Source organism: Elephantulus edwardii, unplaced genomic scaffold (assembly GCF_000299155.1).
Source record: "Elephantulus edwardii isolate Elephantulus edwardi_28Jun2011 unplaced genomic scaffold, EleEdw1.0 scaffold00063, whole genome shotgun sequence".
Classification (NCBI taxonomy): Eukaryota; Metazoa; Chordata; class Mammalia; order Macroscelidea; family Macroscelididae; genus Elephantulus; species Elephantulus edwardii.
The window spans coordinates 9,020,455-9,045,276 of record NW_006399813.1 but is presented as its reverse complement, the minus strand read 5'-3'; the positions used below and the strand labels follow the sequence as shown (position 1 = coordinate 9,045,276).

The 24,822-nt window shown below is 50.1% G+C and overlaps 1 protein-coding gene across 1 annotated transcript in view; it reads left to right on the top strand.

Annotated features, from left to right (window-relative positions):
- The first annotated feature begins 234 nt into the window (after positions 1-234).
- The window catches only part of PLXNA2 (plexin A2), a 297,126-nt gene continuing 272,538 nt past the window's right edge, over positions 235-24,822 (top strand). Inside the window, exon 1 of the mRNA XM_006887939.1 lies at positions 235-906. The gene's annotated coding sequence lies outside the window, so the exon portion shown is untranslated. The remainder of the gene's footprint in view (positions 907-24,822) is intronic.

Below are 24,822 nucleotides of genomic sequence, written 5' to 3'. Positions count from 1 at the left end.
TGCGCCCCCCCACCCCTGTGTCTCTTTTGTTGACAGCTTCCCCGCGGGGGGGGGCGGGGGGTGCGTCCCTGCGGGTGGGGGAGGGGGAGGGGCTCGGCTGCGGCGGGCGGTGCCAGCGGCGGGCGCGGCCCGGGCCCGGCCTGGCGAGGGCGGCAGAGAGGGGGTTAAGGCGCGCGGCCTCTATGATAATGAGCTGCATGGTAATATAGGGAGGCCGGCGCTGAGGGCTCCGCTGCTGCCGCCGCCGCCGCCGCGGGAGCTGGAGCTGCCGGGCGGAGGAGCGTCCGCGCCAGACTGGAGCGGGAGGGCGGGCGAGCGCTGTTCCTGGGAATTTTGCAGCCTGGAGGGCGAGCGATCGAGACAAGAGACCCCGCGAGCTGGAGAGCAGTGCCGGGAGCACGAGAGCAAGGCCACCAGCTCTAAATAGATCTCCAACCGCCGCGGTTCCCGGAGGAAATGGGACTGTGACCGAGCCGGGGAGCAAGAAGGGAAGGAAGCGCCGGGATTGCTGATGTCAGAGGAGCCCGGAAAGTCGCGGTGGAAAAATCTGAAGACAGCCGGCGTTCGGCTGCTTCCCAAGGAGAGGCACCGCCAGCCACCCCCACACGCCCCTGGGGCGCCTCCGGGTGCCCCCCACGAGCCGGCGACAGCGCCCGGCAGGGCTGCCGCGGGGCCACGGAGGACCGAGGGGCGCGCGGACCAAAGACCGCGGGGCCACTTCAGGAATACAGATAAGTGGCTGGTGGCTTGACGTGGATTTTAATGAATTTGGACTCCATGTGGATTTTGCCGTGCCCGTGATTCTAAGCTGCGGGCAGGCAGACGGGCAGCGCGCCGCCTTCGGCAGCCTGCGGCCCGGGAAGACGGACCAGGGACGGGAAGACAGACCGACATCGCTGAAGCTGGGTAAGCGGTGGGTTCGGGCAGGGCGTTCTGAGTCGGCATCGCCCTCCGCGCGCTCCTCTAAGGCGCGCACACCCCAGGGAGCGCCGGGTACCCCGCCTCTCCGGGGTCCCGGCCCCGGGCTCCGGATCGGATCGGCTGTCGCTGGGGAGCCCCCCGCGCGGGTGTGTCCGGCCCGGGCTGGCCACTTTGGCGTGCGGGAGCGCGCTGTGCGCGCGTGAGCCGGCTGCCTGCGAGCCCCTGCCTCTTGCTTGCCGGGGCTGCTCACAGGCTGCCGGCTCCGGCCACGGGCTGCAGGCGGTGGCGCTCCGCTGTGCGCCTCCACCGCGCACCTGCCGGCGCTCTGCGGCTCTGGGGAGCACCCGGGCGGCAGGGCTGTCCTGAGAGCTGGAGCCCCAAAGAGGGCCGCAGGGGCACGAGCAGAACAGCCCAAGGCCACGGTGACTAGCGCTTGATTTGGGGGGCGTTCACTCGGGTACTGGAGTCCCTGGTGGCAGCTGACTGTTTCTTTGGATCAGGGTACTTGGAAATGAGAGAACACATCATTTATGCGGCTTCCATACCCCTTAGGAAGCGATTCTGAAGCGCTGAATAGGAGGAAGTTCTCCAAGCTCTCTCCCTCTGTACCCCCTGTGGCGAAGCGCCCGGCAGGAGCCCCCTTGCTCTGAGCAGCCAGAGGGTTGAGGTTTGTAGCTAAAGCTCGCCGAGGGTCCTGGGATTCCTTATGAACCATTTGAGACTGTTTTTGCCATGTGCTTCTTCCTGCCCCACCCCACAAGTGATGTGGGGGTTTTAGAAGATCTAGCCCTTTCCCCTCAGATGGCCTCTGTAAAGACTTGTTAATCGCGGTCTGGATCACCAAAGAGAGAATCCTGGGAAACTAACATTCCCAGTTCCCGAAAAAGTCCGCCCTGACCTCTCTCCCTAGTTAAGGAGATAGGTGGTCTTCTCAGGAGGGAGAGAAGCAGGGGGAAGAAAGGAAAGTTGGACAGAAGACCTGGGGTTCAGATGCCAGGAGCCCTAGAGCCCATTTCTGTTCATAGTGAGACCACATGACAAAGTAGAACTGGCCCATAAGATTTTATAGATTACCATCTTTAATGTTTCAGCCAGCCAAGTCTTTCCTCTTGTGAAACCGCTCCGTGGGTGGGTTCAAACTGCCAGCCCCTGGGTTGTCAACTTGAGTACCTAACTGCTGTGCTTTTAGTGCTCCTTCTAGTTCAGTTAAAGACCTGGGAATGAGAATCCTGTGGTGAGGGCAGTGGAGGTAGCCTGGGATCCTCTGTAGCAAATCTTAGGTAATGGTGGGACACGAGGCGAGGGGTGCAGTGGCCAGACAGGCTGCCTTGGTTTGGGGGAGCAGGACTGCCAGCTAGACTGGGGGCAGTAGTTTAGAGGTCCAACAGCCTGAGGGGGAATCCATAGAAATTTGGGGAAAGGACTCTTCATCCTCTGCCTTCTGTTCCTTGACATAGTGGACAAGGTTGAGGAGATGCGCGCGGCAAGACGCCTGCCTGGGCTCCCGCTAGTTGCTTTTGGAGCAGGTGTCACCTGCTTTCCACCCACAAGAAGCTCGGGCTCTTCCCCAGACCTTGAACCTCCACCCTTCCCTCTCTGCTGCCTCTGGATCCTGGGGCCTTGCACCAAGTGACAAAGCCAGTGGAAGAGGCAGACCTCGCTGGAAGGTTTCAGCTCTTCCTAATTGAAATGCACAACTTTTATGCAATCACCAGGGAAAGCTGCCTGCTTGCTCTCAACCCTCTCCCCTCTGACCTCCAGGCATGAAGAGAGAGGAATTCATTAACTTTTTCTTCACCTCACAAAGCACTATTCGAACTAATTACCTGTGCTCTCTTCTTGGCGGCCTGGGGTAGGGGACAGTGGGGAGGACATTAAGGATGGTGCAGGGAGGTGTTTTGGGGTGGTGGGAAGAGAGAGTAGGGGACGGAGGGAACAGAGAGCACATGCTATCAAGACATTTTAGCAAAAGACTGGTTTTCTTTTCCTCTCTTGCATCACTGCCTTTCACTCCTGACCCCTGCTCATCCCTGAACTTGGTGCCACCAGCCAGCATTACCTAAACGAGATGTCTGCCTTGCTCGCATAGCCTGTCTTCTCGGGGACCTGCTGATCAAGGGAGGGCAGTGCGACTGCCTTCCCTGCGCCCTCACCGTCCTCAGCAAATTGCATTAGGATGGGGCAAATTGGCTTGCAAAGCAGCTAAATGGAAATGACATTTGGAGTGATGTGCAGCGGAGATGCTGCTGAGGAGGCACAGAGTCCAAAGTGGTAAAGGACTGGAAGGGACGTCTCCTCTGCCCCCACACCTGGAGGCTGGCAGGAGATCCCACCAGCCCCTCTTTGACTCAGGGGGGCCAGGGGTCCGTCCAGGCCTGGAGCAGCGCAGAAGTCTAAATGAACTGTAAACGGTGGTGTCACATGTTCATCACCTGAAACTATGTCATTACAAGGTTGGTGGCCCTCCTTTCAGAGCTGGCCTGAATCCCAAGACCTGTCCCCAGAGCCCACCCCCTACTCCCGGGGAACAGTCTTCTCCAACTCTTGACATCCAGAGCTGCAGGTGTGAGGAATGTAAAAGTTCACCATCTGGTTTCCCGGACTCGATGCTTCCAGTGAGGTTCAAAGGAAAGCCTGCACAGAACAGCCCCTTCTCTATGACACCCTTTCTCGTTTACAAATACTTCTGATTATTCAGCTAATCTTTATTTCATGGGCATGCTACAAGCAAGCACATAGGCAGGAGGGGAAACCAGTGACATAGTTAAATATACAAGGCTGAGGCTGGCAGCTGCCTAAAGTCACCAGTTCAGGTCCTATGAAATATTTATGGTGCTGGACTTGTCACAATTTGGGGGTTTTATAGTCTCAATCTTGCCTCGTGTTCTACAATTGCCTCCCCGAAGGTGTGAGGGGTGGGGTGGGGGCTATTCCTGTCTCCAGCAGCAGCACCCCATTCCACCCCCAGCTGTCTCCTTGCTCTGCCACACAGCTGTCTCTGCACACGCAGACTGAGGCACAATATACTTCTGTCCATCATGGCAAATGGAGAGGCCAGGAGCCCCAAGCCAAGCCCCCTACCCCCACACCATTCTGATCATAAAGAGACTGAAGCATTGTGTTACAGTCTGTTAACTAGAAATCATTCCAGGCTGTCCATAGGGAAAACTGGTGGGCACAGGTTTTGAGGTTCGGGAGGTTTCCAGCTCCAGGGCTTCCCAAACCTCCAATCACTCTTCACCCCCACCCAGGGGCAGTCTGCTATCAATTCATTATATGTACATATTCTGTTTCTCCCCTCCACATATGCTCAATTCCAACAATGATGAATAGAATGGAGTCCCTTATGGGAAACAGTTTTTTCACTTAGTTACAAAGATTTCATGCCTGATTAGAGTAAATGAGGGGTGGCTGTGCCGTCCACTTCTCTCTTTTTTGGTCACTTTTAAAGGTGAGCCCTGCAGAGATGGAAAGAAAGGCTACTCTTCAGGGTCAAACAGCTGCCCGAAGGCCACTGGAAGGGGTGGATGGTAAGGAGGGGCCACCCCGGTTTCTCCTTTGCATAGCCCAAGGGCTGCTTCCCCTGGCATTTGGGCATATGGAACCTCTTTATCTAGCTCCACACTGTTCCATCTGGAATTCAGGGCAGAAATAGAGGCGAGAAAGTTCTTTGTCAGGGAGCAGAGTCCCTACCGGGTAGGAGTGTAAGGGGAGAGGAAGGAGGGTGGGGAGCAAAAATAAAAGGCTTAGGCGTGAGCCATGCTTGAAGTTCCCTGTGCTTCCAGTTGGTTAACTATTAAACCCTTGCCCAGGCCTGGGCCATATCTCCTGCCTGGGCGAAAGGATATCTCTCTCAGAAACACAGAGGACCAGCAGGTGTTTCCCCCTGGGCCTCTGCTTCCCCCAACAGAATAGTCCCTCTGCTCCACTTCAGGGAGCCCCAGGCTCAGTCCTTGTCCCCCCCTTTCTCTTGGTCTTCCCTAACTAGGCACACTCTTCCCACCCCCTGCCAGCTGTCCCCTCAGCAGGCACTGCCAGTTGTTTGCATGGCAGGATGTGTGTCAGAGTCAGGGAAGAAGGTGGGGAGCGAACTGGCTTCATACAAGCTTCTGGGGGAGGAGAGAGAGACGGATGGATGGAGGATAGTTGGATTGATGGATGGATGGATAGATAGAGATAGATAGATGATAGATAGATAGATAGATAGATAGATAGATAGATAGATAGATAGATAGATAGATAGATGATAGATAGAGATAAATTGACAGACTTCCAGCTATGCTTGGGGTGTGCTGGGCAGAGCAGGAAAGTTTTTGCCAATGCCCCATTCTCCGCCAGGACAACTTAGTTTTTCTCGTGTTCCTCACAGTGGTTCTGGCTTGTGGGTGCCTCAACTGACCCTCCAAGATGAAGCCATTTGATCAGACCCATTGTTCCACGCCACAGGGAATTGAGCAGGTGGACAGAGGATGCAGACCAAAATGCTAAGGCCGGAGGCCAAATGTAGAAGCAGTCACTGATGAACAAACACAGAGAGGCAGAGGGCAGACAGTGGAAACAGACAGATTCAGAAGGCGTGACTGGGGCAGAGAGAGCAAAGAGCAAGCTCAGGATGAGGATGCAAGAATGAGGAAAAGAGTGAGCGCCAGGCAAGGCAGGAGGGGACACTTGAGGCTCTGGGCTGAATTTGGAAGCTGAAGTAGCACGTTTTCTCCACTAGAGGGGACTCTTGAAAATCAGGTTTGGTCCTAAACTGTGACTTTTCCTCTGTGTAAGCTTTTCACGCAAACCCCTTCCCCCCCTTTTTTTATTCTTTTAGAAAAACAAAAATAAATAAATGAAATATATGAGACCATGTCAGCTGTGGCTACCCAGAAACCACAACTGGATAGATTCCTGTGGCTAGTGGGACGCTCAGGCCTCTGTCCGGTTACAGGGCAGAAGATACAAGCCGCATCAAGCAGGGTGGTGTCTGGACAGGATGCATCCCAGAAGTGGGGTGCATTCACAAGGTTGCAGGGAGCCCAGTCTACAAGCTAGCCCGCTCTTCACTCTCTTTATCTGCAACAGAAGTTTCTGCCCCATCCCCAAGGCAACCTCACTTGCCCTCCCCCCTTTCTCCCAGCTCCTTAAGAGCACAATTTCCAGCCACTCTCAGGTGGTGGCAAAGCTGCTCCAGTGGAGACCTTTTTTTTAAAAGACCTTTCAGGAACTGAGCGCATGTCAGCATTGTATCACTGATTTAATCTTTGTCTTCATATTCTCTGTGGGAGCCTTTCTCTGAATTATAATTCCCTCTTTCATTTCAGCAGAGGACAATATTGTGAGCGAGGAGAGTCCAAAGGCTTTTCTCCTCTGAGGAGAGATAATAACTGTCTAACAGGACTATGGGAAAATAGTCAAGTTTGGGACAGGCAGGGGGCCAGAGAGTTGCGTCTCTTTAGATCTGATACCTTCCCCTGATATTTTAATCTTGGCTTCCCTTTGGCTCAAATTTACCTGGGGTCAGGGGTGGGGAAAAGGAAGGGAAAGCAAAGGAAGGCGAAAAACAAGATAAATGTATCATGTTATGAAAGCTTAATCCTGCTTTTCCTTGGCTAAAATTACTTTCAGGCTGAGAGATAAAAGGCAATTGAGTTGCCCTTGGAAAGTTGAACTTGTCTTTCAGAGAGCCCGAGGAGAAGGAGGGGTCCTGGGGTGCAGACTGAATAGCTGGTGAAGGAAACACTGTCATGTGTGCCCCCAACACATGTACACATACTCTCTGGCTTGGAGAGGATCCCCACTCCTCCTATCGCTGACTATCTTCAGTATTCTCCAAACTCTGGGAAATTTAACTTGGAGATTCTTTATGTAGTTTAAACAGCTTTCCCTCTTACCTTCTTTTCTTGTGTGGAAGGGAGAAGAAACAGGAGTCAAGAGCACAGCCGAATCTTCCTTCCAGTTTAAATGTCTTTCTTTTCATATGTGAATCGCTGCATCCCACAGTTTTTGTCCTTTGCCCTGAGTAAAGTAGGAAGACTCTGACAGCCCGGAATTGGAGTCCACTCCAAGTTGCATATAGGACTGATCCTTTTGGAGTGTTGAAATGTGCACTCCACATGCGCTTATAGAACAAAGATGAACAAGTAACAGATCCTACTTTCAAGGAGTTTACAGTAGCCAGCGGGAGGGCATGCATAAAGCAAGTATCCCCAAATGCATTTAGCATAAGTCAAAGTGCAATTAATGGGATAATGGAGCCTCAGAGGAAGTGAGGTCAGAACAGTTCCTCAAAGCAATAGCTTTTAAGCCAGTGTCTGTTACTAGTTGACATAGGGTTTATTCCAACGCAGGGCAATCCCACATGTATACAGAGTCGAACTTTTCTCTGTAGGGTTTTCAAGGCTGTGACCTTTCAAAAGCAGATTGCCAGGCCTGTCTTCCTAGTCTCCTTTAGAATTGAACCACCCATCTTTTGCCTGGTAGCTTTGTGCTTAACTATTTGCTCCATCCAATGTACCTCAGAGACAGTGGGGAATGTGGATATGCAGGAGAAAGGCTAGGAGGGCCCTGAAATCTTTAGCTCCCCGATAAGAGTGACCCTGGCTCTTCCTCAATCCCGTGGCCACTTAGAGCTCACCTGGCCTTCCCCCTACTTCTTATGGTCCCCTGTGGTTTTAAAACTGATTCCACAGAGGTTGTTTTCTATTAGTCAATATCCTAGAGCAAGATCTCCCCCTTGCCCACTGGTAAGGAGGTTCCGTGTTGGATTCTATGTAAATTACATCCCTTTCCGGTGCCCAAGGGCTGGCAGGGTGGCTCATCAGGAAATAATATTACTATTAGTCATCCATACTCACATTTAAGTGTCCAGAGCCCTGCTCTTACTCACCCACTCTATCTGAATGAACGCTTTAAATAGATGGGACCTGAGAAACAAAATGAAGATTTTTTTTTTAACCCCACACAGTAACTGAAGAGGCTGGCCCACTCCTCCAGCTCCCTCTACTGTTTATTTGTTCCCAAGAAGGACACCTCGCCTTTAAAGTTCAAGTCAGAAAGAAGATAAAAGAGGAATGATGGGGAGGTGCTTAGCAAGAGGTAGATTTCAATTAAACTTATAAACTTTCTAATCCTTGTATAATGGAAAGCAGTGCTTTTCCCTTTATTTGAATGCAGGGATTCCCGTCAGAGATGCGGCAGGGGCCCTGTGTGCTGGGACTGAGAGAAATCAGGAGGTCTTGATCAAGGGCAATGTCTGCTTCCCGAGGCCTGTGCTGCTGTTATTTGACCTTGACTGGCTGATTGGATTCCCACTTTTGGCAACCCCACAGGGAGGTGCACTTCTCTCCAAATGGCTATACCTCTCTGGTGGTTCGAATCCTGCCGCCGCTCCTCTTCAGGAGAAGGATGGGTAGTGTCCTCCAGTGCAGTCAATAGCTTCAGAAAACCAGTGGAGAGGCAGCTGGATCAGTTCTGACTTGATGATAATAAGATGCACCATAGGAGCAAAGTTGCCCGGTCCGGTGTCACCCTCACAATTGCCAGCATGTACACAAGTCCACCAACCCAAGGACCTCCCATGCCTTCACTGACCTGCTTCATCTAACGCAAGGCCCCCCTTCATGGATCCATCCCCCTTGACAGTGTACCCAGAGCAAGTGAGTCCATGTTCTGTGGTAACTACTTTTCAGAAGTAGATTGCCAGGCCTTTCTTCCTCATCTGTTCTAGAGGCATCACTAACGCCTGCCCACTAAGTGACCCTGATGTTAAAATGTTAGTTGCATAGCTTCTAGCATTGTAGCAAATAAAGAAACCTCCACAGCACAACAGACTAACGGATGTGCAGGTGGCGGAGAAGTCAACGTAGAAGGAAATGGGCATGCATTTCTATTTCTAGATCTCTGAGAGAAGAAAGTTTTATTCCCAAATGATTACAAGTTACTGGACTCCAGTCTGTAAGATGCTTCTTACCCTTAGCTCTTGCTTTCTGCTCTGGGGACAGATGGAGAGCTTTGGATGTGGAACTGTAGCCCCCAGACTGGTGGAGGGCTCTCTCCTAGTAAACAGGAGAAATCCACTGTTACCCCCAGGCTCAGAGTTTCAGGAAACCCTTGGGTTGCATTGTGGGAAGATGAGCAGGAGGCCAGGAAGCGGGCAAGACCAGGCACTGACTCCTCACTTCCCGGCAGAGGGTGGAAGGTGTACGAGAAGAGGAAGGGATGTGTGGAGAGCAGCACCCTGGCCAGGGCAGATCCTACTGGCAAGAGGGGATGCTGTGGCTTTGAAGTGGTTTCCTGCTTCATAAAAATGAAAGGCTTGGGCTAGGCTGGGTAAATATTACGTTGGCCTCTGACCTTCCACCTCTCTTGATGGCTCCCTTGGCTGCATATTTTTCTTTTTCTCCTGAGGAATAAGGATACCTGAAAGTGAGAGCCTGTTTTCTGTTTGTTGTGGAAGCTGAGTTCTGAGCTGGAGCCCAGGCTGAAGGCAGACAGGAAGGCCCAGGCTTCTTCCTTGTCCACCCATGGCAGCCTTTTTCCTGAGTCAGAGGAGCTCTGCTGGGCCTCTGCTCAGAGGAGAACGGTGATGTTTTCCAGAAGAGAGAGGTCTGAGGATTTCACAGTTCCCTGATAAGCCTGACCCTCCCACTCTCACCCCAGCTGCCCATACTGATAAGAATGCTCACTCTTCTGTGGAAGTAAAGCCCACACAACCACCTTTCAGGTTAGGCAAATACCCCTCTGGGGTTTAAGCAGAAGGTAACAAGATTCAAGTCTACTGCTACCTCACTCTGAGTGACCCCCATGGTGTGAAGCCCCACTTCAGTGCCTGAGAACCCGGCTGTGAGAGACTTGGGGGAAATTACCTGAGTCCCAAGGAAGCCACATTGCCACCCCGCCCTCATGCAGGAGGTTTGAGCCCTACATGAGAGGTGGGAACAGATGGCCAGGAAGTCCCATGTCAAAGAATGGAGGTCCTGACACAGGGGAACAAAAGGCTTCTCTTCACACCTGGTTCTCTTCCTGGGCTGGCCCTCCATTTGCTCCGTGGTCACCAGAGGGGAGATAAGGAGTGGCAGGCTCTGTGGGGGGAAGAGGTATCAGTAACTCTACCTGCGACAGTTCTATAGGGTCCTAGATGCTCAGTGATCCAGAATCGACTCCATGGCAATCGGTTACCCACAACCTTGGCTCCTGCCACTTAACCAGCATGGCACTCTCCACCGGTACGTGGCTTTTCATGTCTCCACTGGCCTGTAAGTCTGGAGTCAGACATGGAGAGACAATGGGAAGGGTGTTGGCAAAATGGTCCTGGCTGCAGACACAGAAAACTACTTTCGATTGAGAGCCGGACTTAGGCCAAGCTAGAGGCATTTTCCTTATCTCGCTTGTCTCTGTCTGGAATGTTCTGAGACAAATGCAAATTTGTTTCAAGAATGTCCACATTGCCAGAATATAATTGTTGCCTTAAGGTTCACTGGTGACTGTAAACTGGGAGGGAATCTGGTAGCAGTCCCATTGCTGGACCATCTACACAGACCATCGCCACCATATAACTTGTGAGTTTAGAATTCATATCCTGGATTTGCTACTATTGGGTTGTTGGCACCTTCAGCTCAAACAGAATTCGAGATGAAGGAGTCTGTCATAAAACTATAATTGCTCTTGGAGTCACACCATCCATGGCTGGGGAAGGGGCAGGGCCCAAGAATAGCTGGCTCTCTGAGGGCAGTTGGGCCTGAAGGCTTCTGCAGATTGAGATCCAGGGACAGATCGAGGGCATGGACGGAGCAGACACAGTGCAGAGAGCTGGGGCTGAGAGCCCATGTGGACACCGGCTTTGAGGACTGGATCCTCGGCCAGAGTTGGGCTAAAGATAACAGGGAGCACCACGAAGTGCTCCCCAAGCCTCTCCCCTGGAACAGAAGGACTCTTGTCCACCTGTGGGAACAGCAGCGTCTGAGAAGGCAGCGGTGAGAGGAAAAAGTGCCCCTTCCCCGCACAGCTCCTTCCAAGAACCTGCCTGGGAAAAGGGTGTGATTAGTTGCCTTGATTTTCATCATCTCTCCCTCCCTTCCTTTCTTTCTTTAATGTGATTAAAAAAGGTTTGAATTACAAAAGAAATAGGTGTTTCACATAGAGTACTTGGGCAGTGCTTCTGAATATTTGATAGCAGCTTTACCCAGACCCATATAATGGAGGCAAGACCCACGTCCAGGCTGAGTGAGTGGATTGCCCCGAGCCACACAGCAAGTCGCTATTCACTGCTCTCTGATTTCAAGGCAGTTTGCTTGCTGCAGCTCAGCCCCATACACTCTTGATCTGCCCACGTAATCTTTCCAGTCTCTGGTTCCTTCGACGGGGGCCCAGAGACCACCCTCGTGCCATTCTCCTCGTGGTGGTGAAGCATTCCCCTGCACCACTGACCCCTCCTCCTCTATCAGTCCGCTGGGACATCCTGCAGCCTCTTAGGGCACTAGGCAGCATGGCATCAAAAGCTCCTCCCCCTTAAATAGTTCCAGACAGCTTTCCTCCATCCACAGCAAGCCTGGCTATTTGCAAAGTCAATGGCTCTGGCATGGCCAAGCAGCCCCTCCCTGCCTGAGAGGCACTGTGGGCACTGTTTGTGTTTCGGTCTCTATAGACTCAGCATTCACAACTTGAAGAGGGTGAGACAATAACCCCAGCAGCTGCCTGCAGACTGTGCTGGCTGGAAGACTCAGAGCTCCCCTCTCTCAGGAGGCTGAAGGGGAGCTGGAGGCCAGGGGTGGGGGGCTGGTGCCAGGCCAGCCAGGGTTGAGGCCCCATGCACCTGTGAGTTTTCCCAGGCAGCCAGGGCTGACCCAGAGGGAATGAGAGGATGACTCAGACCCAGAGGACCTGATCCAGGCCACCTGATTGGCTTCAACTGCATACCCTCGGCTTCCTTGGCCAAACTTTCTACCAGTTGTGTAGCCCCTGGGGCACTGGTTCCTGAAGAAGTAGCAGTTTCTGGTCTGTGGGCAGGAACGGGCAAAGGGTAGAATTAAGCGGAAGGCTTCACCAGAAGTTCAGCTAGAAAAAAAAGTTAAATTACTCACAGGGAGACAGATGCTGGCACATTCTTTGATTTGTCGGAGCACACGTTTATTGAACTCCTACTATGTGCTGGGCTTTATGGGAAAAATGCAAGATGTCCAGACTTTCAAGGAGCTCACAGTGTTAAGACATGCACACAGATAAATATATATTAAATGCATATATTACAGGAGGACAGAAGAGAGAACGTGAAATCCCAGGACAGCCAACCCTGAAATGGGCCTTTGGCTAAAGGAATGAGCTTTCCATCCTTTGGGGAATCCAAGCAATGATTCTGCCCAAGGGCTTTCTGTATTAAGCAGGAGAAGTACAATAGGTAAAAACTGCCATTGCTCCCCACCTCGAAGATCCTTCAACTTTGACTCTGCCTCTTTGCTGTTCTGAGTTTAAGGGAGGAACAACAGACTGTTGAGAGAAGTGAGCTTAAGTGTCAGGTTAATAATAAAAATAAAAATGACCTCCAGCTGAGGGGCTTAAATTCTGAACCAGGGAGAACTGGCTCTCACCCCTTCACCCCTTGGGGCTGGGAGTGTCGGTGGGTGCCTGGCTGGGGGCTTAGCCAGGGTCTCTCTGGAGCCAGAATTCTCCCAATCTCATTAAAATTAGCACTCCCTCTTCACGCGGGCCAGGCCTTTCTGAACTGAGGCTTGGTCCCTTCTCTGTTTGCATGGCTCTAACTTCTAATCATTGTCATAAACAGGACGGAAGCAGCTGCTCACTCCAGTCTATTATCAGCTTGGTTGGAGACAGAGAAATTTAAATGACAGTAAGATGCTTAGCGAAGAAACGAAAGTCAGTGTTAAAAATAAAGAAAACAAGACAGCTTGTTTCATCGAAATAGAAGGGTTATTAAACAGCCCTGAATTAATCAGTGAGCTGCAAGGGCTGAGAGCTGAAGAGTAAAGGGACCAGGGCAGAAGAGCTAGGAGAGGAAGGGTGTGGGGGGAATCCAGGCAGGTAGGAGCTGCTTGCAACAGTGGTCCAGCTGCGGGGACAGTAGGAATGTTGTAGTCTTTAGGAAAGAAGCTGGCAGCCAGTTCTCTGCACCAGAGACAAAGGCAGGTTGCAGGGAAAGGAAAGGCTTTTGGCACAACAGCTTCTTGTGCTGCAGATTCATGCTTCAGGACTCTTTCCATCTGCCACCACCTGTGCCAGGCCCCAGGACAGGCTCCCAGGCCTCATCCTCCCCAGCCAGCTTTCCCACCAGCCAGCGCTGGGCTGCAGCCAAATGACATTCAGGAGATGGTCAGGCATTTCCAGACACCAGCGTTTTCCTCTCCACTGTCCCAGAGGCCCACTAAGAGCTCAACTCTGAGCCCTAGTTCCACATTCCCTACCCCACTGCCTAGGAAGAATAAGAACAGTATCCCTGGGATATGATCCTAGGAGGCAGGACACGATTGCAACAGTGAGTGATTCATCACTCCTTGAAGGTGTCTGTTAGTAGCACCTCTCCCTCCATGCTACAGAGAGGGACGGTGACATGCAGACATAAACCCCTGACTTAACTCCAGGAGCCCTAGGCCAAGTCCCACTTTCACATCACTTTGTTGACTCTTTAGGGCAGAGTAGACCCAGAACTCCCTCTTGGTTTCACAGACTCTCAGTCTCTACAGGAGCAGATCAGCTGATCTTTACTCATAGTGGAACCATCAGTGGGTTCAAACCATTGACCTGTGGGTTACCAGTTCAGTGGGTAGACACTGTGCCACCAGAATCTCTGCCTGCATCCTCTACCTTAGCCTAAATATTTAACCTCCACGCACTCATGTCTTCTCACCTGTGAAACAGTGACACTACTGCTGTTCGGCCTCTTGTTTTTACATAAAGGGGCTAATGAATAGGATTGTGTATTGAAATGTGGAATAACCCTCAGAAGCACTTCACAAATGCTCCTTCATGTTACAGTGAGGTCCCTTGGAGCCCCCCGGACAGGACAGCAGAAGTCTTCCAGAGGGGCTGGGATGAAGCTGGGAGCGGGCTTTTTCTGCGAGCAGAGAAGCAGGCCTGCTGACACCTCTGGGGCATGGGGGCCCCGGTGTGCGGCCGTGCACGTCTGCGCGCACACGTGCATCCATCCGGTGTACAGCATGTTGAATCTTGAATCAATCACTCCAGGAGCGTTTTCTTTGCTCCTTGACCTCCACATTCTTTCTCCTCACCTCTCCCTCCCTCTTCCCTCCTGGTTCCCTCCTGGCTGTTTACCCTTTTCCAGGCTTCTCTCTCACACCCCATTCATCATCAGGGGCCAGATTCTCACTCAGGGAGTTCTTTTCATCTCCCAACTGGTCCTCCCACCCTGTGCCTCCTGACAGCGCCCTGTTCTCCCTGCAGCACATTCCTCTCCTGTCTCAGCCTCCCTGATAGCATGCCCTTCACTTTCCCTCAGAGGAGGGCCCAGGATCCCAGACATCCGGGCTGATAGAGCCTCACAAGGCTGCTTCCCCTACCACCCCCCCCCACACTGAGGGGCTGATGCTGCTCAAGGTATCTTGGCACAGCCCCCCTCCCTCCAGTCTCCCTGTGCCCCTTCCGTCCCACGCCTGCGTGGTTGGGTGCAAACGTGCCTGGTACTGAAAAGAGCCTGCTTGACAGCCAGGATCTTTTCTGCTGGGGCTGGAAGTCTCAAAGAGAGAAAAAGAATAGAAACTGAAGGTGGAAACGTACAAGGCAGTGACATCCCCTGCTTTAAGAAGCTTCTTCATAGAAAGGAAGTTGTAGCTTTTTATTTCAGGGCTACCAGATCAGAAAAGCACCGGAGAGAAGAGGCAGGGAAAGACAAGGAAGAGTGAGGAACTTCATCCTATGTGCTGGGACAGGCCATGGGTCAGGAGAACCCAAAGAACGTGGCTCTCCAGACACGTGGGGGTGTCACCTCACCATCTCCTCCTCATCTTCTCTTCCTTTTTAGTATCAGTCTTTCTCTTCCTCCTTTACACTCCCCTTGTCCCAGTCTGCAGGGAGATGGGACGCTAACTCCCATCACCTCTCTGATGATTTGAATCGTCTGTGGCTTTGTAGAGCAGTCTCCTCCCATTCCATTCACAGCCTCCAAAACCCACTGCAGGGTCCTTGGTATCTTTGTTCTGACTCCACAGCAATGAGTTTGAGTTTTATGTTTGAGTTTCTGCCACTAGGGCTTGGAGGGTTTTTTGTTGCTGTGAGCCATCAAGTTGGAACTGACTCATAGCTGGTTCTCCAACGGGTTTTTCAGAGGCAGTAAGTCACACAGGAAGAAATTGCCCATCCTCCTGCAGAGCAGCTGGTAGATTCGAACTATGTGCTTTGGGGATTAGAGTGCAGCTTTTTACCACAAGGCTGCCAAGAGCACATATGGCCCACAGATCACCTACGGTCAGTGAGGGGAGGTGGGAGGACTGGCTTGGACAGAGTGAGATTGAAAAGTGCTGGTCAGAAGGGCTGTTAAAAGCCTCAGGTTAATAAGGGAGAAGGTGGAGCTACTAAACCTGGTTCCTTCAGAAAAGCCTGGGTCTCAGGAGTGGGAAACCCCTTTACCCGCACTAAGGGATCCCTGGATTGTGCAGTCAGTGACTACTAATGAAAAGGTTGCAGGTTTGAGTCCACCCAGAGGTGCCTCAGAAGACAAACCTGGTGATCCATTTCCAGAAAGTCACACAGCTCTCCTCTGACACGCCTGGAGTCACGTGAGTTAGCATTGACTCTGTAGCAAGCAGGGAGTGTGACTGAAACTCAGCAGTTCCGTGTTTGTAGCCAGCACATTAGGGGTGCCATGCTGCCAAGGAGATAGCGCCCTTGTGCAATGTTTCTCCAACAACAGAAACAGGAGTCCCTGGTGTTTATTCAGAGCTGCTGAGTTTACAAAACAGTGTCACATCCTTTGTCTCATTGATTCTCACAACAAGCCTGTGAGGTATCATTTTCCAGAGGAGGAAACTGAGTCCAGAAGGTTAAAATAAACAGAAGTCAAGGCCATGGAAGCAGGAAGTCTGAGAGTGAGGCCTGAGCTTCCATCTGTTCACAGAGCTCCCAACCTCACCTTCAAGGTCCACCATAGTGGGGTCTGAATGCTCTAATGCTGCACAAAGGCCACCAGTGGGTGACTTAAACAGAAATTGAACCAGAAATCCAAATTCAGGGCCCTGGCTCCAAAGAACGACTCTGCTTTCTACGGGGAGAAATTCTCTTTCGCGCACGTTTGTTCCCCCTTCCTCAGAGCTCGCCATGTACCACCTACTTTTGCTCCGTTGTGCTTGCTTTTCTTTGTGGCCGAACAGTTCCCTTTCAGTCCTGAAAATGATTAGCTCAAGACACACTCTACAAGGATATGACTTCATTACCTTAAAAATATTACCTAAAAACAAAATAAAACAAAAAACCTTATGTAATCGCTCACATTCAGACTATTCTGGCTGGCCTTGGACTATATCTACCCAGCCAATGATATCTGCACTTTCCTCAGGGGATTCAAGAAAAACAGCTAGGATTCTCATCAAATGATTCATTTCCATCTTTACAACCTCAAGAAGAATTCAATTATCACAAATCTCTGAGCCAAGTTGTTGTTGTTGTTGTTGTTGTGTACCGTCCAGTCAGAACCAACCCATAACTGAACCTCCAATAGGTTTTCAGAGGCAGTAAATCTAATGGGAGGAGGTTGCCTGTCTTTCTCCCACGGAGCAGCTGGTGGATTTGAACTGCTTGTCTTTGGGATTACAGTGCCTTTTCTTACCACTAAGCCACCAGAGCTCCCTCTGAGCCAAGTATGTTAATTAAAATAATGGGCAAGCTCCTCCCAATCTCCTCCTCTCTTCTAAAAACCTACTGGAGAGTCAGCTATGGGTCAGTTGTGCCTCGAAGGTACACAACAACAACAGCAGAGCAAACCACCACCTGCCTGTCAGTCTGTCCAGCTGTGCTGCTTTGCATAATGCTGTCATGCTGGTAGTGAGGCCACCTAGTTTTGAAAAAGTAGCAGCATCACCAGTGTTAAGTAGGCTTCAGTAGAACTTCTAGACGAAGACAGACTAGAAAGAAAGGCCTGGAAATCTCCTTTCAATATGAGCCATTGAGACCACAATAGGCTACCACCCCCAGTGTAATGCTAGCCAATGACAGCAGTGGACAAGAGCATTTAGCTTCTGACCAGAAGGTTAGGAGTTGAACTCACCTGCGAGCTCCTTCTTTGGAGAAAGAAGGTGTCGTCTCCTCCCCTTAAGATTTACAGCCTGAGGAATTTCAGGATTGCTGTGAGCTGAGAGGATAATCAGGCAGGTGATGCAGGATTAGGCAGCATCTCTCTGTGCTGGACAAGGGGTCACTGTGAGTTGGAGCCAAGCAGGGGCTTTGTCAACTGGCGAACAGCAAATGAGTACCCGCCTGCCTCTAAAACCTGCTCACCATGATTTGGACCTAACACTTTACTGAATGAGCATCAGCTTGCTCACCCTGCAGGGAGGAGTGGAGAGCACATGAGGCATTGTTCCAGCCTTCAGAGAGTCCCTAATTCAGTGGGAAAGTGGGGCATAGTCACATAAAAGAGCGTCAAGCCTGTACTGCGGTGTGGTGTTAGAAAATGCCTCGCAAGCGAGCAGGCAGCAGTTTGCAGGAGAGGAGAGACTCGAGTTGGGCATGGGGAGCTATGCTGGAGGCTTTGTGAGGCTTGGGAAGAAGCACAGAGGAGAAAGTGGAGACAGGCCTTCTAAGGAGAGAGGACTGCAAAGGCAGAACTGGGCAGAGTGTTTAGATGACTCAATAAACAAACCAGTTTACTGGGCACAAAGCCATTTTGAGAGATGTGGCTGCAAAGCTAGAGAAAGACAGCACAGCCCACATGTGGCGGGCTTCAACTTGGGTGTGTTGCAGTTAAGCTTTTACCTGGGTGGCATTTAGGAACCGCAGAAGGTTTCCATGGTGGATGTTGCGCTTGGCCACATGCCTGGCCCTTAGACAGGGTCTGAGTCTGAGCACAGGACATGAAGCTATGTGAACACATCCTAAGGAGGTTTCCAGCTGAATCTTAACTTCTTGTGAATCCCACCAGCGCCCCTCACAGCCAAAGGCCTGGGTGGTGACATAAGTGACCATGTTAACTGGAGCATTTTTGAGAAGGTCACAACTGAGTTCCTGGTGAAAGGGCCTCTCTTGTTTTGAATTTTGTGGAACCCTGGCTTCTGGATATGGACAGTATTAAAACATGCATCTTGGTCTGACTCAAACGGCTGCTCTCCCTGTTACCATAGGGGTGGGTTGTGAGGGGGGTGAAGCAGCAGGAGTCAGGCGTGCTCCTTGTCCCTAGGCTGTGTCAGCTGACCTTCCAGGCCACTGAGGGCAGAAAGGAGAGGAAGAGAGGTCTGCAAGAGAAAGCAGGAAGAGTTCTCACCCAGACTCCTGGGAGCCATTAAAATTTTTCTTCCAGAGGAAAAAGAGGTGGACAGCTTCAGAGGAGAGAATAAGTAGGGTTTAAGGCCCAGTTCACTGAGAGACGTAATGAGCGTCTAGTGCTCTGTGACATTCTCACAACCCACCTGCCTCCCCCCCCCTCCCGTGGATTGGCATTATGGCACTCTTTTTTGAAGACATTCATCTTTTAGGAGCCCTGGTGGCACAGAAGTTAAAGTGTCCTGCTGGGCATCAGTTGTTCTAACCCACCAGCCACTCCACAAGAGAGAGACATCTGCTTTCATAAAGATTTAAGCCTTGGGAAAATCTCTGGAGCACTTCTTCCACTCTGTCCTCTGCTATTGCTAAGCATCACCCTTGAGTTGGAATCAACTTATAACTGGTCCTTTACTCAGTCTCGGAGGCTATAGATCACATGGGAGGAGATTGCCCATCTTTCATCTCTGGAGTTGCTGGTGGATTCGAACCACCAGAGAGGCTCAGGCTTTGGGTTAAGAGGTGCAGCTCCGTATGCACTACGCCACCAGGGCTCCCTGGGAGTTTTGCTATGAGTCAAAATTCACTTGCCGGCAATTGGTGTGTTCTAGGATTTCCTTTACAAATTAGTGTGGCAGTTGTTAACCCTGTCCCCTGCCTGCTCTGCCGCCCCACTGCAACCTCAGCGCACCCCTGGCTCTTCCTCATTCAATTAAGGGAAGGGCAAGAAAGCAGAAGATATTTCAGACTTCTTGGAAAGAATATTTGCATTTGCTTTGAGAGGTATCAGCCACATAGCAAATCTCTTGCCACAAAACTCACCAAGACCTTGGAACAGATAACCAAGTGACCACCTGTGCCACCGCTGCCGTTCATGCTGCACCATGACCAAAATAGAGATCAGCTCAAGAAAGAAAGAAATAGGGCAGTAGAGCTACACGCTTGACCTTTAAAAGAAAGTCCTCGCCAAGTCCTACTTAATATTCCAGGGAGTTTTCCCAGACCAATGATAAGAGGGCTTAGCTAAAAATGAATTATTAAAATCTAGGTAATGTAGACTAGCGGGGAAGGTATGGACACAGTGCTTTCTCTAGAGCTGAAAGACAAGAGCCGGGCTACTCAACCTTCTTGAGCCTTGTTTCTTAGTCTGTGGATAATACCTACCCTGCAAGGTAACCACAAAATTATCAGTAGCACATATAAAGCATCCTGCATAGTGTCAGCCAAGCAGCCAGTGCTTAATAAATAATATTAATAGGAGCTACTCACTGGCCCTGAGGGATGGGAGCCCCGAGCATGAACCTTGCCTTGACTTAGCAAAGCCATATCCCTGCTGTCGTGCCTTTTCCTGCTTTTGAAAGGTACCTAAGAATTCCGTCTCCAGAACTTTAATCCCATAATGCCAACCAGAACAGCTCCTTAAACTACCAAGATGGTTTAAATGGGGTCCTGCTTAAAATTAAGGGAGAGGGGGGAGTGACCTTTCTTGGCCTGTTTCATGCCAGGAGGGAGGGTCTGTGTGCTCCCAGGGCGGGCTCTCATGGCCTCAGAGTCCCGATTATTTGAAGAAATTCTCTGACCTCTGGGGTGAGGTGGTTGGTCTCCTCCCTGTCCTCCCTCAAAGGGGGGTCGAATAGAGTAGAAGCGGAGGGAGTAGGGGCTGGGGCCTGTGGAGAAGGCAGCTGCTTGAAATTGATTGCTCTTGTAGTTTAGTTTATACCATGCGGCTCTCAGCCCTGCCCGGGTGGCGACCTTTAGATAATAAAGGGAATTCTGGGAGATTTCTGACAGGCCCATGACATATGGGACAGGTCTACAGGGTCAGGCGGTGTATCTCTCTGCTCCTGGCCCCCGAGTAATGAATCTTGTTTTGACTTTGCAAAGCTGGCCCAGTCAGTGCCCCAGAAAGAAGCAGAGCCCTCCTCCCCAACCTCTCGAATGAGTGCACGTCTTTGGAGCCCTTCATAATTCAGGGAGACAACTCCTAACTTTTATAGCCTGTGAGGGGAGAGGACAAACACTGTGTGTTTTGCTAAGGCCCTGGGAGAGCTGGTGGGGTTTCCAGGGCTTGGTCTGAGCCCACTGGGGAGACCTGGGAAGAAAAACAACAGAGAACCCTCCCTGGCTTGAACTGCAGTGATCCCAGGCAAGACTGAGGAGGAGTTGCGGTGGGATGGAGGGAAACTGCTTCCTGGGAGTGAGAAAAGAGCTGCTCGTGTTCTCTTGTTCTGGCAAGTGCCGTTTTAACTCCACTGAACAGGAACAGAGGAAGAAGGGGTGAAAGGAGGCAGAAGGACGAGAAACACTGTAAAAAAAACCCCAAAAACACCCAGAGAGGGGGAGCAATCAGCAGGTCCTAATTCTAATCTCCTAATGGTTTAGTGGTAAAGAATTGCACTGCCAATGTAAAGGTACACAGTTTGACTCCACCAGCTGCTCCATGGGATAAAGACATGTAATCTCCTCTCATGCTTTTAAAACCCATTAGAGGGTCAGCTATGGGTCGGTTCTGGCTTGATGGTACCCAGCAACAATGATGGATAAGGAGCTGTGCTGCCAACCCAAAGGTACGCCGTTCAAATCCACCTGACGTTCCATGGGAGAGAGATGGACAGTTCGTTCCTCCTACACAGTTTACAGCCTCTGAAAACCTGCTGGAGGGTCAGCTGTGAGTTGGTTCTGCCTCCACAACAATGACGTGAATTGGTGATACAGCTGGGAAAGAGCAGGTCTCTCTGGACCCTGATAGCTGCGAGATGAACTCAGACCCACTGCTGTCAAGTCAGAACAGACTCATAGCTGACCCTCCAGGGCATTTTCTGAGGCTGTAAATCCCACAGGACAAGGTTGCCTCAGTTGACACTGAGTCTCTGATGGATTTAAACCCCTAGAGAGGCTCTGCCTTCGGGTTAGTAGTGAAACTCCTTACAAATTATGATATCTTTTACTGCCTCCATCGTCATAGAAATATTACGAAGTCTGCATCTCTAAGCTTTTTAGCCTATGTCTACTTGTGTTCTGCTCCTTCCTAAAAACCTGCATGAGTAGGCATACACACCCATGCACCTGCATTTGCACACCCATGCACATGCATGTGTGTGCATGCACGTGCGCGTGCTCGTGTGCGCACGCGCGCGCGCACACACACACACACACACACACACACACACATCTTTTCTTATAAGGAACCATTTCTGTGCCCAGAAGTTAAAGCGCATTATTCCTTTCTGCCGCCCTGCCCTTCTTGCTAGGACTCAGCCCCTCTTCTGTGCCCTGCCACTGAGCCTCTGCTCACTCCTGCCATCTGAGAGGCACAGAGCCCATTACTACCAGGCCTATGGGTGGGACTCCAGCTTCACCTCTTCCTTTGCCAGAGAGGAAATCACTGCAGACTTTCAGTTCACAGCTCTTCAGGGCACACACCACCTTGCAGGGGGAGTCCTCCCTTACTGCTCATCAGGGCTTTGGGGCCTCCCATCATTTCTTTCTCTTACTCTTTAGTTACTAGCACCTGTTGTTGTTGTGGTGGTGGTGTAACATCGAGTCAGAACGGACTCATAGCTGACTCTCCAGCAGGTTTTCAGAGTCAGCAAATCTCACAGGAGGAGCTTGCCCAGCCTCGTCCTGAAGAACAGCTGGTGGATTCGAACCAAGTGCCTCCAGGGTTGCAGCACAGCTTCTTACCATTAGACCATCAGGGCTGGATCTGGTTTACATCACCTGAGGAAAGATAAACAGGAGCTCCATCTTCTCATAGTGAGAGTGGAAATTGTCCCGAGTTGTTCTAACACACAGTGCCTTCTCAGGAAGGACCAAGAGTATTGCCACCTGCAGAGAATGACACCAGATTGACTGTGAAGTTTGTGTGTAATGTTTCAGCAGAACTTTATTCTCTTGTAGAAAAATATCCCTACAGGTAGAACAACAGAAGCATTTTTCCTAAGCCCAGCTCACATGTAGCACTATATTTACTAGGCTAAAACTCAAGGCTCATTTACTTTTGAGCCTTCTAATACACTCCCACTGGAGCTGTCTTTTATTACCTAATTACCATTGTGCTTTGAATCATGTGGTTTTATCTACACACTGCGTAGTCGGTAAAGGATTTCAGTGCTCACACAAAGGTTGTGAGATTCAGGTGGCTCAAATCCACCCATAGCTCCTCAGGACAAAGATGATCAGTCTCCTCCCACAACGTCTGATGACCCCAGAAACTCCGTGAGGGTTACAGGAAGTCAGAATCAACTAGACAGTGTGGATTGAGTTCTTGAGTTAGTATTGTCATCTTTTCTGTTTTTTTAGCTACCTTTTTTGTGATGAAAGTACTTGTGAACCTATCCCACTAACAGCCTCTGGAAACTATGAACAGTGTTCAGGTCTTTCATTCATAGACATTATGAGTCGTCTACGACTCGATAGCCCCTAACAACAATGACAACGACAACATAGAGAGAGCTACATTGGCCCAGTGAACAGAAAGTTATGCTACCAAGCCCAAGGTGGGTAATTTTAATCTGTGGCCCTCAGGGCTGGTTTAAATTGTTTTTTTTGTCAAACAGGTAACTCTTGGTTGCTGTGATGCTGAACACCGTGACAATGATGCCTCAAATTCTATAATGGTCACCCATGGTGGACAGTGTTTGGTGGAGCTTCCTGATTAAAATTAGCTTGGGGCATCCACGTCTGAAATGGTTTGCCTCCGGAAACCCTATGAACAGTGCTCAGATCTTTTGTTCATAGAGTCGCTATGAGTTTTCTACAATTTGAAAGCACCTAACAACAACAAAAACAACATATCACTAACAAGAAAAAAAATAGGTCTGTCTTGGAGAGGGTGAGACCAGGTTTCTACTTGGAGGCTAGGATTTTGAAGCTCCATCTCACATACTTTGGACACATGGCCAAGAGAGGCCGGTACTTGGAAAAGGACTTCATGCTCAGAAGGGTGGAGGGAAAGCGTAAGAGAGGTAGACCCCAGATGAGATGGATTGACACAGTAACTGGGATAAGAGGGTAGGTATATCGGAGTCAGTGAGACTGGCTCAGGACAGGGTAGGCTTCAGAGCTGTTGTACACAGGGTATCTATGAATCACATGTATCTCAACAACAACATATTCACTAAAGTCTTTTAGAATGAAATAATAATTAAAGAAAAAGAGGAAGAATAAAACAAAGCTTCCATTCATTTACTGGCAATGCTGTACCTAATAATTCAATGGAGATTTTACAAAGCAATTTTGTTGATAGTATTCATATAACTAAGAAATCTTATTTTTAAGCAATTTATAACTATATTATTCTTTTTAAAAATTTTTTTTATTTGTATGTGTGTACCATCAAATCAGATCTGACTGGTTCAGGAGAAGATTGCTCCCCCTTCTCCAGCAGAGCATCTGGTGGATTTGAACCACTTACCTCTGGGATTGTGGTGCAGCTTCTTGCCACTAGGCCACCAGAGCTCCCTTACATCACATATTATTCTATGCTTAAAGTTGGTAATAAACATTACTAAATATCCCATACAGTCTGGTTTGGGGGAGGTTCATGGGAGTGTTCCATGATGACAATGAATGACGTCAACCATCAACTCTATTGACGTCACTGAAGCAGAGGTTTATATTTCCTCTACTCTTTCTCTTCCTTCTCCTTCACTGGTCTAGGAAAGGTATGGGTTGTTAGGTACTGACAAGTTCATTCTAACTCATTGTGTTGTTATGTGCCATTGAGTAAGAACCAATCAATGCACAGCTGAGCCTCAGCGAGCTTGCAGAGACTGTAAATTGCATGGGAGAAGATTGCCCATATCTCTCCCATGGAGTAGCTGGTGGATTCATATCACCTGCCTTGGGGTTGGCAGTACAACATTACCCACTAAGGCATCAGAGCTCAAAGGGATCCTAGAGAGTGCATTGCCTGGGGAATCAAACATCTTACCTGAGAGGTGAGAATTCTACCACAGAGCCACCAGTCTTCTTCCATACAGCAAAACAAACAGGGCTCAATCCGGCACCATCCTTAAAGTCATTCCTATTTCTGCCCATTGATGTGGCCACTGTGTCAGTCCATGTCATTGAGAGTCTTCCTCTTTTTCACTGACTCTCTGCTCTACCAAGCGTGATCTCTAGGGACTGAATTGTCACGATGACCTGTCTGAAGTCCGTGGAAACAAGTCTCACCATCCTTGCCTCTAAGAAGCATTCTGGCTGTTTTTCCAAGACATATTTTTTCTTTTCCCTCTTCTCCTGGCAGTCCATAGTTTATTCAATATTTTTTACCAACACAGTAATTCAAAATCACTTTCTTCAGTCTTCCGTATTCATTGTCCAGCTCTCATGCTTGTAAGGACACTGAAAATATCATGTCCGGCACAGCTCATCTTTGCCTTTTAGCCTTTTATTGTTTCATTTTCTTTTCATGAAAAATGTTGAACTGTTGAAATCACAATGTGACTTCTGATACAAAACTGAAGCATACAACTT